This window comes from Pseudopipra pipra, chromosome 3, assembly GCF_036250125.1.
Source record: "Pseudopipra pipra isolate bDixPip1 chromosome 3, bDixPip1.hap1, whole genome shotgun sequence".
NCBI classification, from domain to species: Eukaryota; Metazoa; Chordata; class Aves; order Passeriformes; family Pipridae; genus Pseudopipra; species Pseudopipra pipra.
The window spans coordinates 37,434,326-37,449,477 of NC_087551.1; the positions used below are offsets into that span (position 1 = coordinate 37,434,326).

A 15,152-nucleotide genomic window follows, 5' to 3' on the forward strand; every position below is an offset into this window, starting at 1 on the left:
CTTAAAGCATTATCTCAAAAATTTCTGCTTAAATTTTGGCTCATCTGATATTGAGGAAAAGATCCTAAGCATACCCATGTTTTTTTTCTCTTAGCTGTGTAAAAACTACCAGCAGTTTTCTGGATTGTTCATTCTTCTGATTAGTTTAAGTTCAGATCAGTTTAAGCTGAATGGCTGTAAGATGTAATTTTTTTATGGACAAGAAACCAACCAGGTTGTAAAAAATATGATTTTTAAAGGATAGAAAAACAACCAGGCTGGAAAACATACATTTTTAAGGACAAAAAAATAACCATGGGCACTTGTTCTTATTTTCCCATTAATTTTATGTCTCTCTTGGATTTCTTTGTGTGATTTGTTTCACTGATAAAAACTAAGGCTTCAAAAAGGCATTTGATTTCTCTTTGTCTTAAAAAATCTGTCAGAAGGAAGACTGGAAAAATAATTTCTAGTATCTTCACCAATGTATTTATTTATGAAGACATCTTAATTCTTGCTAAATCAGGCTTATGAGTAGAATTTTTGGACCTTTCATGAAATGAATTAGTAGAAGTTTATTTAATCATCTCTGTTGCAAAGGATCAATGATTTGTTCCTGCTGACGCTCAGCAGTGCCTTGGAGCACTTTCTAAAGTGTCCCATGTGACAGTTGGGTATCTGACAGGACCACTAAACAACAGTATTTCCTTTTCAGGCAGTTTCTTCTCCATCCTCCTCTGACTCTCTTGTTGTTGCAAGTTAGAAACTACTAATTGTATTTGCATAATTAAAGGAAATTAGAAAATTATATAAACTGTCCCAACACTTTTTATATCAGGTTGGAAACAGAGACCTGTTTTTTCTGAGGTGATAGGTTTTTACTTGATGGACCTAAGATGTTAAATAAATTCACAAAAGGGTCAAAATACTGTAGGTGAGACATGTGACAGTGCATAAATGAGAAACTCTCTGTGGACTATTTGTCCATTGTGGTTGTTAGTATATAAAACATACTTGTCTCTTTAGGATTTACTCCTACAGCACATGATAGTTGTAGCAATTATGAATTATCAATTACACTTGAAGAATAAGGAATAAGTTGCCCAATTCATTTATTCTGTTAATAATTCAGTTTAATAAACAGTCAAATTAGCTAAGATGGATAGTTATGACAATTATTCAAAAAAGATTTGTTAAGCACCTGATAAACAATGTTATGCTTTTTATGATAAATATGAATAATCTAGTGCATATTTACAGTGAAATTATATTGGATTCTGAATAATTTTCTGGAATTAATAACCCTATAGTCATGGCAGGGGGGGAGGGAAGAAAAGGGAAAAAATTCCAAAACCTTAGTTGGTCAAAAGACACACTTTTGTGTATGTCAATTTTAAGTAAAAACTGATGAACCAAAATTTTATTTGTTCAGTATTAATTAATTCAGAATTAATTTTTTGAACTTAGCTGTAGGAAGGCTTGCAGCAGGATGTCTCCAAGAGTGCCTGAAATGTTGCTGTGTATCTTGCCTGTTATGACCAGACAGGACAGAACTGGCTTGCAAAATAATGGGTCTTGCATTCTAGTTGTTCAGGCTCTCCTCCTTTTAACATAGAAAAAAGGAGACAAAAGCAAATGTCTGAATTCATCTGTACCACCTTCCCCTCCTCTTGTCTTTTGTGGCAAAAGGACTGATAAAACCTAAACTCCTTGTCTTCCTACTCTGAGATGACAAAAGTTGCTAGATGATGGTATCTCAAATATTAAGAGGTGCATCTAATAGGTCAGGTTTGGGGCAATTTAGGATTGCGGGAATATTGGAGAAGCAAGCCTTTGTTTGCTTGTGGTGGATAAAATCAATTGGAAGCAATCCACATGGTTCTTTACTCAAAAGTCTCATTTCAGTTACACCGAGGAGACTCATGTGAAGGAGATATAGCTCAAAGGCACACTTATGAGTGACAAAACTCATCCCGGAATTATCCCTTTTTCTCTTGGTCTTCATTTCTGGGGATATAGATCCTAGTAAAAACTTCCCCAAAATTCAAGCGTTTCTGGAATGCTGCCAGGAGCAAATGCAACCTGTGTTTCTTTTTACGTATCTCTCCCAGGGAAAGGGGAATGATGATTTGCTCAAATTACATCCTTGAACGCTGTATTTTCTATTTATTTGTGTGATCAAAATTGTCCTCCTATAAAACCAGTATGTAATAAATACTGGATTTCTATATGTCTCACACTACATCATGATTATCTCATTTGTTTCCAGTTTCCCAAAATTTTGCTATAGTGAAGCCACTTCTCAAAACTGATCACTGAGGCAGGATCTGCACATTTGCAATTTCTGTTGATGACAGTTGCATCCCCTCTTTACAGAACTGCATAGAGCAAAAGCATGCTATAATCAGTCTTTTTTTTTTAACTTTTATCTAAATGAGTCTCTTGAAGTTATGTAATGGCGCATCTGGTCCTTTTGAGATAAGATGCTTTGTCTGACAGTGGAATTACATCTTTTCAGTCAAGCAAAACTTATATTGAGAGTTTCCATTTCATACAATGTTGTTCTAGTTTGATTTGTCCCTACTGTGCACTTTTGTCAGTCTTTGCCATCTTCTTCTAATAATGTGCTTAATTGTCTTACTGTCCCAGTGGTGTTCAGTATCATATCGCTATTAGTAAATTGAGCAGAGGCCTATAACAGGACACAAGGCTCTTTCAACTTCATTGTCCACCAAGGTTCAGTCAATCTCAGATGGGTAAATACTAGATTGAAAGTACAGGCAACATGATACCAGTATATTTTATCTAAATTTGTATTTCTGGGTTAATAAATCTCTCTTATATAAGACAGAGAATATCTGCTTCTAAAAAGCTTTGATATGCTGTGATCCATGTGATCCAATCCTTAAAAAAAACCAGACTTCATGTGATTTATTTTTATGGCATTATTTCCTGAACTACACAATATTATTAAGATAACATAAAAGTGCAACCCAGATCTTCAAGCATAGGTAAATGAAGTCAATATCTGAAGAAAACAGGTATAAGGAGATACTACAGAGCTGTATGGACAATTAATTACTTCTTTAGTAATTTATTACTTAGAAAGTGTATTACTTTTTTATATTTCATGCTGCACAGAAAGCTAGTTGTATTTTCAGAATTTTTCTGTGATGCTATTACAGCTTGTCCTTCAAAGGACAGGCTGAAAATACATTTATTATTTGCACTAAGAGCTTTTGCCTAGCGTTTCTATCTTTGACCAAATCTAGAACAGTTCAGTTGCTGATACGTATCTCTAAAACTGCAGATTTTCTATTTTCTTTCCTCTTTTTTTTGGGGGGGGGGGTGGCGGGGGAAGATATGTTGCTCTTGGAAATATGCAGAACTCACAGCATGCATTTAACACAGTGTAAAGTTTGTATTTTTGGAAGTATGATGTTTTGTTTGATTCTTTAACTGAGACAGGCCGCTTTTTCTCTGTTACATCCAGTAAACCGGGACATTCAGTGTTGCCCATTAGGCTTACTCTGCTTGAAATTTATTATCTGTGCATCCAGTATTTACAAATAAATATCAGTGAAGCAAATGGACTATTTGTCTCTGCACTGTTAACAGAGGGCTGGCTAAAGCTGGACAGGAACCTGGGTAATGTGGCTGCTCCACTTGTGTCTCATGTGTGCTTCATTACTGCCTGGTAGTGCCCTTGACTCCTCCTTACTCCTGTGGGCTTCTGGTTTTGTGATTTAGCTATTGAAAACAGCATGAGACTATATATTCACCTTGCACTTGGAGCCAAAAAGTCTTCTCATGCCTCCTCAGCTTTGCTGGTTTCTCGATGCAGAGCTGATTCCCAGCTCTGAGGTGCTAGGAAGCTATTCCTGCTTGTCATACTTCTCCCACTGTTGTGCTCCATTCTCACATGCATCATCTGCACTATGTGTTTGTATTTAGTGTAAGAGAGGGCAAAATACAGCAACAGCTTGCTGCATATTTTTATTTGATTTCTGTTGACTGTAGGAGTATGCTCATCACTCTTTTTATGACCTCTGAAATTACAGATCTTCTCTCATCTTTTTTTTTTTTTCAGTTACTGTGAAACTTCTGTAGAACAGGTTTACCTACCATTGGAGTAATCAATAATAAATTGTGAATCAATTAGTAATGAATCTGCAGAACAAAATGATGGAATATTCAGTTTGAGCAGATAAACTCACTTCTTTTCAAAGCAACATGGCATATGCAGGTAGTTGGATACCTGAATACCCTACTGAAAGAGGGTAGATTTAGATTGGATATTAGGAATAAATTGTGAGGGTAGTGAGGCTCTGGAACAGGTTTCCCAGAGAAGTTATGAATGCCCCACCCTGGAAGTGTTCAAGGCCACGATGAATGGGGCCCTGAGCAATCTGATCTAGTCAATGGCATTCCTGCCCATGGCAGGGGGGTTGGAACTAGATGATCTTTATGGTTGTTTCCAACCCGAACTATTCCATGATCCTATTTTCTTCTCATCTTTTTTCTTTTTTTTTAGTTGCTGTGAAAGTTCTGTAGAATAGGTTTACCTGCCATTGGAGTAATCAATAATAAATTGTAAATCAATAATAAGCCTGCACAGCAAAATGATGGAATATCCAGTTTGAATAGATAAACTCACTTCTTTCTGAAGCAGCATGGGATATTCAGGTAGTTGAATCTCCAAAACTCAGAGGAAAAGAGAAAGTTCTTTCTCCAGTAAAACTAACCTTATAATCATTTGCTTGCTTTTTAATACTTGCCATACCATCACTATGTCTTAAGTAAGAGTCATAGATTTTGCAAAGAGAGTGTTATCAGAGGTTCTGCTTTATGAGTGGTCCCTTAGGTACTTGACAAATAGTATCAGTATATTAGGATTATCAGATTCAAGAGTTTTGGATGGATTCTAGAAGTGTTTAGGGAACTGGAGGCATGCAGGAATTTGCTGCCAGAACACGCACAGTACACCACTGCACACAAGACAGAAAATCATCCATACAACTGTGTGCAAAACAAGACAGCTTTAAAGACATCTTTTGCTATCTCGAAGCAAACAGGCAGGCAGTGTGGTGAATAGACAGCACTGGTGAGGTGTGCTTGCCTGAGTCTATGGTCTAGAGATACAACTAAGTAGTGTAAAAGTTAAGCTGCTGAAGTTTGCAAAAATTGTTTGGAAGGATCTCCCTTGTGATGATACTACATCACAAATAGCTCATCCAGTGACTGTCTTGCCTTAAAAAAAAAATTGAAAGGCGGCATTGGTCACAGTGATGAGAATGGTTTCCAGGCACACCTCTGTAAAGCCTGTCTGCAGTGATCAGTAAAGCAGAAGGGCTCAAATTGAATTTATAGATTCTCCAACCAATTGAACTTGTAAATCCTGTAGTTTCATTTGTGTTGAGTTTATTAAGAAACCCTGAAATTCACACAATGTAAATCAATGCAGTTGCTGCACTAGAATGTTTTTTTGGTTTCTTTGCCAGAGATGGCTTTCAGACAGCCTGCACAAAGTGAGTGCAGCGGAACTTGACCTGTTTGCACTATCAGTCCTGCTGTTCTCAAGACCAAGACAGATTGCACTGGACAGGGCTAAAGTTTGTGCTGCACATCTGTACCAGAGCCGAATGCTGGAGTTCAAGAGCATAGGGGTAGGCATGCCCTTCCTTAAGAGTCTTAAGGCTAGTGTGGCCTTTTAGAATCATAGAATCATTTAGAGTCCAATTGTTAATCATTTTGTTTTTCCCAGATAACAATACAGGCTACATAGTGTGATCCAGGGTTCCAGCATCTGCCTCAACAACTGGTGGTAGAGTCTGAAATAATCAGGAAACTTACATGGACATGAGAAAAGCAGTAAATTCACCACTTTCCCAAAAATGTGATTTATATTATGCTGGAAGTGAAACTGTTCATTAAAACCCAGCTAAATTTCTGAAGGGGAGCTAATGCACCACAGTCTATTCTGACATCTTCCACAAGAATTTGCTGGCAACTAATCTTGGTCAGTGATGTTAATGGATGGAGGCAGATTCCCCTCAGAGGGATTTAGTGGTTAGCATACCCCATCAGATTAATCTTGTTCAACTGAAAAAATAACATCATTAAAATAATCGTGAAAGTTATGCACACACACTTTGATATTGCACAGATGACAGTTCCCCTCTAAAAAAATGTCTTCATTCAGAACTGCCTCAACTCCAGAATGTTCCCAAATGGAGCCTGGTCACCTCTTGCTTTAACAGTTGAATCCTTTCATGGAAAATGGGATTTAGTATTGTCCTGTGAAAAAAACACACAGTAAATCAGGCTGAAATACCATGCCATAAATCTCCATGAGTCAGGGTAAGGAAGGGCAATCATCTCAGTCATTCTATCAAAGACAAATGATTCTGCAGTTCAGAATAAAATCTCATCTTTCTGTACCCATAAGTCATCAAGCAGAACAAAACAGGTTCTGACAAAGCATTCCTTCTATATGAATGTGTAGCATTAATGTCATCACTAACCTTTTCAGATTTTGATATTGTCGTCATAAGCATCAAGGTCTGGTTTGGAAGTCATCATGCAGTCACCTTTCTTAACTTATCTAAGTAAACAGTAGTCATCAAAACAGTGAAATCATTGATGTTTCCCTGGAACTGCTCAGTGGCAACCTATTAATCCTTGCTTGAGGGACGTGTATTGCGCAGGCAGCACTTGCAAACAGAATTGTTAAGTGTATTTTCAGAAAACTGCAGAAGTCATGAAAATCATGCTATTGGACAGGCCAATTTTGCTAATCAGGTTGATGACTTATTAGGCATTTTTATCAAATTTAATGCCGGAGCACCTCACCTCACAAAAAAAAGCTGAGGAAACTGGGTCTGTTTAGCCTGGAGAAGAGATGACTGACAGGGGACCTCATCAATGTCTATAAGTATCTGAAGGGAGCATGTCAAGAAGATGGAACTTCTTGGTGGTGCCAAGCAATTGGACAAGAGGCAACAGGCAGAAACTGATGCACAGGAAGTTCCACCTGAACATAAGAAGGCACTTCTTTACTGTGTAGGTGTCCACACATGGGAACAGATTGCTCAGAGGGGTTGTGTCTGCACTAGAGATATTCCAGAACTGTCTGGATGCAATCCTGGGCCATGTGCTCTAGGATGACCCTGCTTGAGCTGAACTAGATGACCTCCAGTGGTCCCTTCCAGCCTTACCCATCCTGTGATTCTGTGTTCCCAATTTTACTGCTAGAGTCAGGAGGTACAAATATGAGGTATTAATATACCAGGACCATATCCTTACAGGAGATGTTACTTCCATGTTGAAGCAGCCAGAAACCCCACAAATATCTAAGATAGCTACTTGTATGAAAAGGACAGAGACCAACAGTGGATTTCTGAAACAGATTTTCATATCAGTTAGCCATTGTCCTGGGGCTGTCTGTGTACTGTTTTGCTAAATTGTCTCACCTATCTAAACTGCTTGGATTTCTAGCTTACCTCAAGGTCTTATATACTGAGTTTAATCAAGGCTGAGTCAAAAGTTGAATAGCACTTTTGGCCTTCAGCTTACATCCATTAAAAAAGGGTTTGAATTCTGATCAGGCAGTCTGGCAAAGCTCAACAGTTATAGCAATAATTCATATGCAATGTCATTGTCTCAGCTTGTGTCCCCAGCATGCCTGCCACCAATCTCTATTCAGTTTGCAAAAGGAAAACCCACTGTGTGTGTCAGCAATGTTATAAATAATGCATCCAATTAGTCAACTACGTGCTGTTGCATTTCCCTGAAGGCCATGAATCTGAAAGCCCCAAAGAAACTGCTTTGAGGGAAATGTTTAGACATAAATATTGCCCTTACTCTGAGGTCAGACCTTTGCACTCTCCTCTCTCTGTTGTACAGCAGGAGACATATGGAGGCTGCCCTTTGCAGCATCACACAGGATGAGAACAAATGCTAAGAGCTCGTGCTGTGATTTCCAGCTGCGTGAAGAGAATGCAAGATAAGGGCTGACAGGACAGGTTCCAATGCTTGGAAGATGGAAAGAGGCTGTGGGAGGTACGCGCGTGTGTGGTGAAGGAGAGGCCCCTTCAGAAGCTAGCAGGATCTTTCACTTCACCTTTTAGGTTTTTTATGGTTCCACTGAGGTAGTGAATTTTTTAATGTCATATGAATGACACCAGGACTGAAATGTGATGCAGCTTGCCAGCAGTGAGATGGAGGCCAGCACAACGTGGTCCTTTTCTTCCCAGCCTGCACTTTTCTTTGATACAAGAAACAAAAACTGTTTCAAAAGAGGAACAGAATCAAATTAGAATTCATATTAATTAGATTTCCTGCAGTAAAACAAGAAATAAATCAAATATGATTCTGGAAAAGTGTTTTCTTGCAGTTGCAAGCTTGCATTTCCCCTAAAGAGATACTTGTGCTTGCTTTGAGGGGGTAATGAAACTGTAAACTGAAAAGTCATTTGAAAATGATAAATTAGGCTGTGATTATGCCAAGTGATATTAATTATGCTGATAGATTACATAGCAAGGAATTTTTAACCGATTCAGCTCTACCTTCTGGCTTGCTCTGACACTTAGCAATGTGTCAGGCTTGATTTGTTAGTGAGCTTCATGAACAGCAGTAAGAAAGACTAAATTTGCACTCAATTCTGTGGTGGATTCTATGTGAACATCATCCCAGAGTGGTTCGTGGTTTAAACAAATTATATTTGAATTGTTTGTACAAACAGATTGAATTTTGCTGAGTTTTTCGTAGCAACAGAGCTACGAAATAGAAGGAAGAAGAAAAAATATGATGGGGCTTCTTTCTAATGTGACAAGGACATGGGTGGTTTCTGTTTTTCTGCTTTGAAGATGCATTGCTACCTCTTCCTCACAAAATTCTTTTTAAACCACACCATTTTAAAAGAAACTCTCCTTCTGCCTGGATGTCTAGCTTGCTTTTCATCTCATCAGCCATACCTTTCAGCAGAAATGAAATGCTGAACTTAATTTTTTTTCTCAGTATGGTTTTCTTAAGACCAGGATGCTATGCAAAATAATAGTGAGACTGAAATGAAATGGAAATTAGTAAAGCATCACTGTGCAGTTTTGTGTTCTTGACCTATGGAGCAGCAGAAAAAGGAAGGGGACACAAAAATTAGCAGCTCCTAAAAGATCTCCTCTGTCTTATTATTAGTAATAATGTATGTATTATTAGTAATAATGTATGAAGTTGTAACTTTCTGGGACTTTTATTCTGCAAGAACTACAGACCAAAATCCATCAAATGTTCTTTCTAGAGGTGTGAATTAAAAACCAGTGGACTACTACTGGCTGCCAATTCAGTTGTGCTTTATCAGCTCCAGTGGGCTACAGTCAGTCCACTTATGTCCCTTCCTTTCCTTTAGTGAAAACATGTCATGGCTTTACACTGCCATTCAGTGCCAATGCTGGGTGCACTCTATCAAATGCATCACCTCTTCTTGGTCACATGCTCAGATTTATTTCCAGCATGGTGGCTTGAGTGACGGTTTTTCAGTGATGAGATTGAGTCCCCAGCTCAGGTTGAGACTGCATAATTTTCTCAAGTGGAAGAGACTTTTTTTCATGTTCATTAGAAATTCTGCCTGGTGATTATTTCCAAATCACTTAAGACTAAGATGAAAATTAACCTTTGGCCTTAGATGACAGAAACATAAAATGCAGACAGCTGTGGTCCATAGGCCAGGCACAAGAGAGATCCAAGTGCAAGACTCACTAAGTGATTAATTGGAGAATGGTTAAGAGTTGAATATAGAATTTTCAAAATGCCATTTATTCAATAAAAGTGTCTATAGAAAAAAGAAAGAGTTACACAATTAAACAATGAGAGAGTTAATCTCAAAATTTAATCTGTTTGCATTCTCTAAGTAATCTATAAAAGCATCTGTCAAAATAACAGGGAATTCAAGTAAGAACATTTATTATGCCCTAGATGATTTCTGACAGCCAAAGATGCTGTTTAGATTTATTCACTCTCTGATAGTTTAAGCTAGATGGGGTTTTGCTAACTTTCTGAGAAAACAGTGCTTTCCCATTTGTATTAACCTTTCTATTTGGTATTTCCCAATATCAGTGTAGCTCCCCATGTTCTTAGCAACATGGAAGGAAAAAGTGGAAGTCAGAGCAGAAGCAGGACTGTGCTGGATTTGAATTTCACTGAACCACTTTTGATTGCAACGTAACAAAATGTGAAGTCTCTGCACTGTTTTACTGTCCAAGTACTGAGAGTGGGTTTTGGCTCAGGAACATAAGGGTAGGTTGCAGTTTCTAGTGAAATGTTAGCTGAGGTACATGCTTTTGCATGTGGTGGACTGTAGTATCTGCACAGGTTTTGTGAGAAGGAGCCAGGCAGTGCTACAGCCTTCTCAGCCTCTTCAGCATCAGGTTGCCTTTTTGGTTTACATCAAAATGATGGCTGTCTGAATGGGGTCGTTACACTGGATGCATTTGTGACAAGCACTACCCCTGTCATCCCATTACAGCAAAGTGTGCTGCAACAGTCACAGCAAACAATACTGCACAAAGAAACACTTTTCTCTTTCTCAAATCTCTTTGTCTCTCTCCCTCCACTGGTGATGGTCACTCCCATCAGAAGGCCCTTCTCCTGCACTGCTGCCACAGGCCACCCCCTTGGCTGTTACCTGTGCCTGGCATGGGATGGGCGTGCATGTCTGCCCGGCAGGTTTTGGTGAGTGAGAAACAGTAGCTGCACAGGGGCAGCCTTAAGATGTTGCTATTTATGATTGGAAAACATTCTCTCAGTATTAAATGATACCAGATGAAAACATAAGGGAGGGCTGCAGTAGGGATCAGGTAAGATGATAATGAAAAAGCACATATGTTTGGAGTACAGGCTAACTGGATAATTAGAACATATTTTACAAAAAGATGAGTGTACCCCTGTAAATAACTGTGAATTGCTTTCTGGTGGTAATGAGTACATTGTATATAATTTTTCTTTAGAAGCTATTGGAATCTTAAGTCCTTTTACACCTTACAAATTGATTTATCAGTATTGTATGCTTTTTGTTACTCTATTACTCTACCCTGTTGTGATTCTGGCTTTGCTCAATCATTCATTTATAAATTGGTCATTAAAAAAATCAGAGGCTTGAAAGCACAATTAAATACATTTTCAAACACAAGCAAATGGCAGATGCACACAGTCTGGGACACAAAAAGTCATTTAGTAAATTTAGGTTGCAATAGGCTACCCGTAATTAATCTGGAGTCTCTGTAGCACAGGCAATGGACTCTGGCATCTGCCAGTGGCCAGAGCTTTTGGGCAAGTGGCAGTTAATGCCTGAGGAGAGCTGCTTGTTGTTTGCAGGATCAAATTCGAGTGCAAACAACTACTAAAAACTTTTTCAATAAACAAGGGGTTTTCTAAAGCTTCCTGGTACATTTGCCACAATTCAGATATTGCAAGCTGCGAACCAGATTGTGCCACTCTTATGTAGGTCAAATAGTACCTTGCCTACGCAGTGGGGTTGTCTCTTAGAGTGCAGCTCAAGGTAAATATAAAATATGCTATCTAGTCTGCACAGTGCAGGGTCAGGACACATCGTACACCTTGTCTGACCCCTGATCCAAACGTACTTGAGAAGTTTTGCTAACATTGTTTCTCAGATTAAGAAGTTTACAGTGTTATATGTCCACAACCTGGGTTGTTCAGGTTCTTTTCCCATATTTTTTCTTCATTTTGCAAATGATGCCTACAAATGTACACAGGAAAAGAATAAGCAAAAATTCTTGTCTGTGAAATCCTGCTTTTTACCCAGTCTAGTAAGGAATTCCTCCTCTTGTCATGAAAATTACTATTTTTCTAGCTAGGCCACATTTATTACTTTTTGTAGCTTAACTGTTTTCTGCGCAACATTACACAATGGGTTGAAGCTACATTTCTTGAGTCTAGTGTAGTTATTCACTTTTCTGTTGCTTTAAGAGAGCCTTTACTAGCAAAAAAAGACAAACAGTAATTTGGTAGCCTTTAAAAGTTGCTCTGCAGAAATGTAAACAGCACAGGGAAGAACAAGGAAAACCAGCTTCCATATTTTTCATTCTTTGAGAAGAGCATGCATGGTGGTTCTTAACAAAGAGGGGAAGAAACCTGCTCATGAGAGGACACAAAAGTCTCTGTGCAAATAACCATTCCTGTTCCCAGTCCCTAGCACATGCCCTGGAAATGTCACTCACAAGCAACTTTAACATCCAAATATTTCTGTTCCATTCTGAGGTAATCAAATTTGTGACTCTTTATTTTCATTTCAGATTTATCTTCCTTAGTTTTATTAAGATTTTGATTTCTTGAGATCTTCTTCACTTTAATTTTCCAGTGATGTTTTCATTACTTTATTAATTGCTCTTAAAACTCAGGATGAAGACATACTTTGCCTTAAGAGCTCCTACCCTGAAGGATTTTACCTTAACAGATATCTCAGATGATGCTTAGCTGTAGGTTTTCATCATGACAAGCTGAGGAGCAACACTCAGATTTTGATTCTTTCAATATAGATGTTTTTTTCTTCTTCTCATCTGAGATTACTTAAAAAAAAAAGTTGGTAATGACAGCAGCTCTCAAACTGAAGAGAAAGTCTTTTCCCTTATCTAGATGTCATCCTACTTTGTACTAAATCTGTCACCAGCACATCCTTGCTGCCCCCTATGCCTCCAGGATGATAGGCTTTGTGATTAATGGGAAAAAGAGCAGTCTCTCCTCACCTCAGGGTATGGGAGTAAAAATAGTCTCAGTGTGGAAGACACTTCTGAAACAGAGGGGATTTTTTGTCTTCAAACCTATTGGGGCTGTTGTACAAAAAAGGAGATGGGTGGGGTTTTACTGCATACAGGTATTGTTTGCATTTCAAGGTAATGTATCATACCCAAATGGTCACAAAGACTAACATATAACCTGGTTTCTTGAGAAAATTCAGTCTGCACAAGTATCAGAGTTGCTCTCTGCCCTCTTCCTGTAGCTTTGAATTTGCTTTTCAGGTTCAGTCAAATTTGAACTTAAGTTCATAAAAACTTAATGAAAACAGGCAGCTGGGTAAAGAGGATAACTGTTTTCCCAGGGAGGGAAAGGAGGAGCCCTGTCTGTATCATGTACTAGGAAATCCCCACGGGGGAAAGCTCTTATCATGGCTTCAGAAGCAGGAAAAGCTTTGATCAGTGCTTGCTGCCAGAGAAGCCAACTGCAAGATGCAACACCTTGGGAAGGCAGGGTTCATTACTGTGCCATAAATACATCTCTTGGAAAGGCTTTGTTCCAGCCTGCAGTTTGAGTGTAGCTGCTGCAAATGGGTGAGCAGCAGGGCCTCAGCCAGGGCACCACCTTGGCTCCTGCTCCACAGGAGGGTCAAGTTCCTGTGCAAAATGGGCTGCTCCTTGTGTGTGCTGGTTTGTTGGGAGAGGCTGGTGGTAAGGCACGGCTAATGCTTCGTTTTGCATCAGACTAGGTGGTGATCTGTTAAAATTGCATTTAGCAAAACCCATTAGTTCCCATGGCTTCCTCCCTATCTCTGTACATGAGGAAGCACTTAGGCAGAAGGGCAATCCTTTAATTCACAGAGAGAGGACACACTGCAAGCATTCCTGTTCACAGGAGAGCTGCTCACGCAGATGCAATCCTAGCAGCTTTTGGTGTGCTGTGAGGACACTATTTTATATTTACTTTCAATAGAAGGGATAAAGTAGAATAGTAATAATAGGACTGATAAATGAAAGGAAAACTGTAACCACATAATTATGTCAGAATCAACTAACAGCCGTGAAAAGCAGATTAAACCACATTATGCAGATAGATGTAACAGAATACTATTAGTAAGTCCTTTGCAATGGCATGCCTGGCAATTAAGAGAGCCATATTGGCAGCATATGGTGAAAACAGTGATAATGTATAGTTAAAAATATTTGGAGACAAACAGTGCACAGAGTACAGGGACAGCCTAGAAGTGAATACTGAGGAGTGTCCTCAGAGATACCAGCACCCAGGGGAAAAACCAAAGATGTTATCCCTAATAGACTCTTTGACTAGGATGTTGGTCATATTTATATTTATCATCTAAATTAATTTACTGTCTTATCCATAAATGAAAGGCTGCAGTGCAGCAAGTAGTCTGTCTTTTCCAACTATCCACAAATTTCAGGTTGTGCAGGTTAACAGAGGAATTCCATTTTTTCTTTTGAATTAAAGAACCTTGCAGAAATATTCTGATTAAGGCAGTAAAAATATTAGGTAATGTTCCCATATTTGCAACTATTAAGAAAATATTTGGGAATGAGATACCTCAGTGTTGCGTATTCTTATGTATATGGTATTTCCAGGTTGGGAACCTGAAGAATGTGTCACCCATGAGTTTCTTTCTTGCTGGAGTATTGCTATTTGTTGTTTTCTCTCACCCACCACAGAAAGAGTCAAGGTTCAATTCTATCCTTTGCTTTCCCTCTGCCCACTCTTGCAGAGCAGTTCTTATCTGCAGTCAGGGAGAATTGTGCAGGAACAAGCTTTGAGATAACGTCAGTGTGGAGTTCAGAGTTCCCACAGGCTTTATGGAAAGATACGCTTCTACCAGAAACTAGTCCATGTGACTGTGGAGATCTCATCTAAGGGAATAAAACCTGTGGGAATATTTAGGTGTCAAAGGGTGAGCATGCTGGAGAGCTCGTACTCCTTCATTTTCATCATCATGCCAGGCAGACTTCACAGCCATGTACCAAGAGAGTTTGCTTGCAGAAAACCAGCATAGATTCTTTAACTATTTATCCTACATGTTGTTTTCCAACAGGTTTGTGCAGATTTTCTTCTTGCTTTGTATTAGGAAGTGGCTGAACTAGTGTGAAATGCAGGTAATGAGAGGTCAATAGCATCCGGACCCACAGCAGTGCTTTCCTAAGCTGTTCTAAAGCAAAGAAAGGGAGAGAGTGTGCACATGGTTACATTTTGATTATAGAAGCCAGGCAATATGTTTATAAATGAAATTCTGTCAAAATCTTAAGTACTAGGGATATACAATTAATGAAATCTCTGCCAAACCAGGATTTATGATGATTTATGACCAGGAGAAATACCTTTACTTAAATGAAGAAGTGAGTCTGTAGGAGAAGACGACTGTCTTTAGAATTTAATTGTACTCT

The 15,152-nt window shown here is 38.8% G+C and overlaps 1 protein-coding gene across 5 annotated transcripts in view; it reads left to right on the plus strand.

Annotated features, from left to right (window-relative positions):
• PLD5 (phospholipase D family member 5) overlaps nucleotides 1-15,152 on the plus strand; it is a 187,062-nt gene that overhangs the window by 145,881 nt on the left and 26,029 nt on the right. The gene's annotated exons all lie outside the window — the stretch shown is intronic.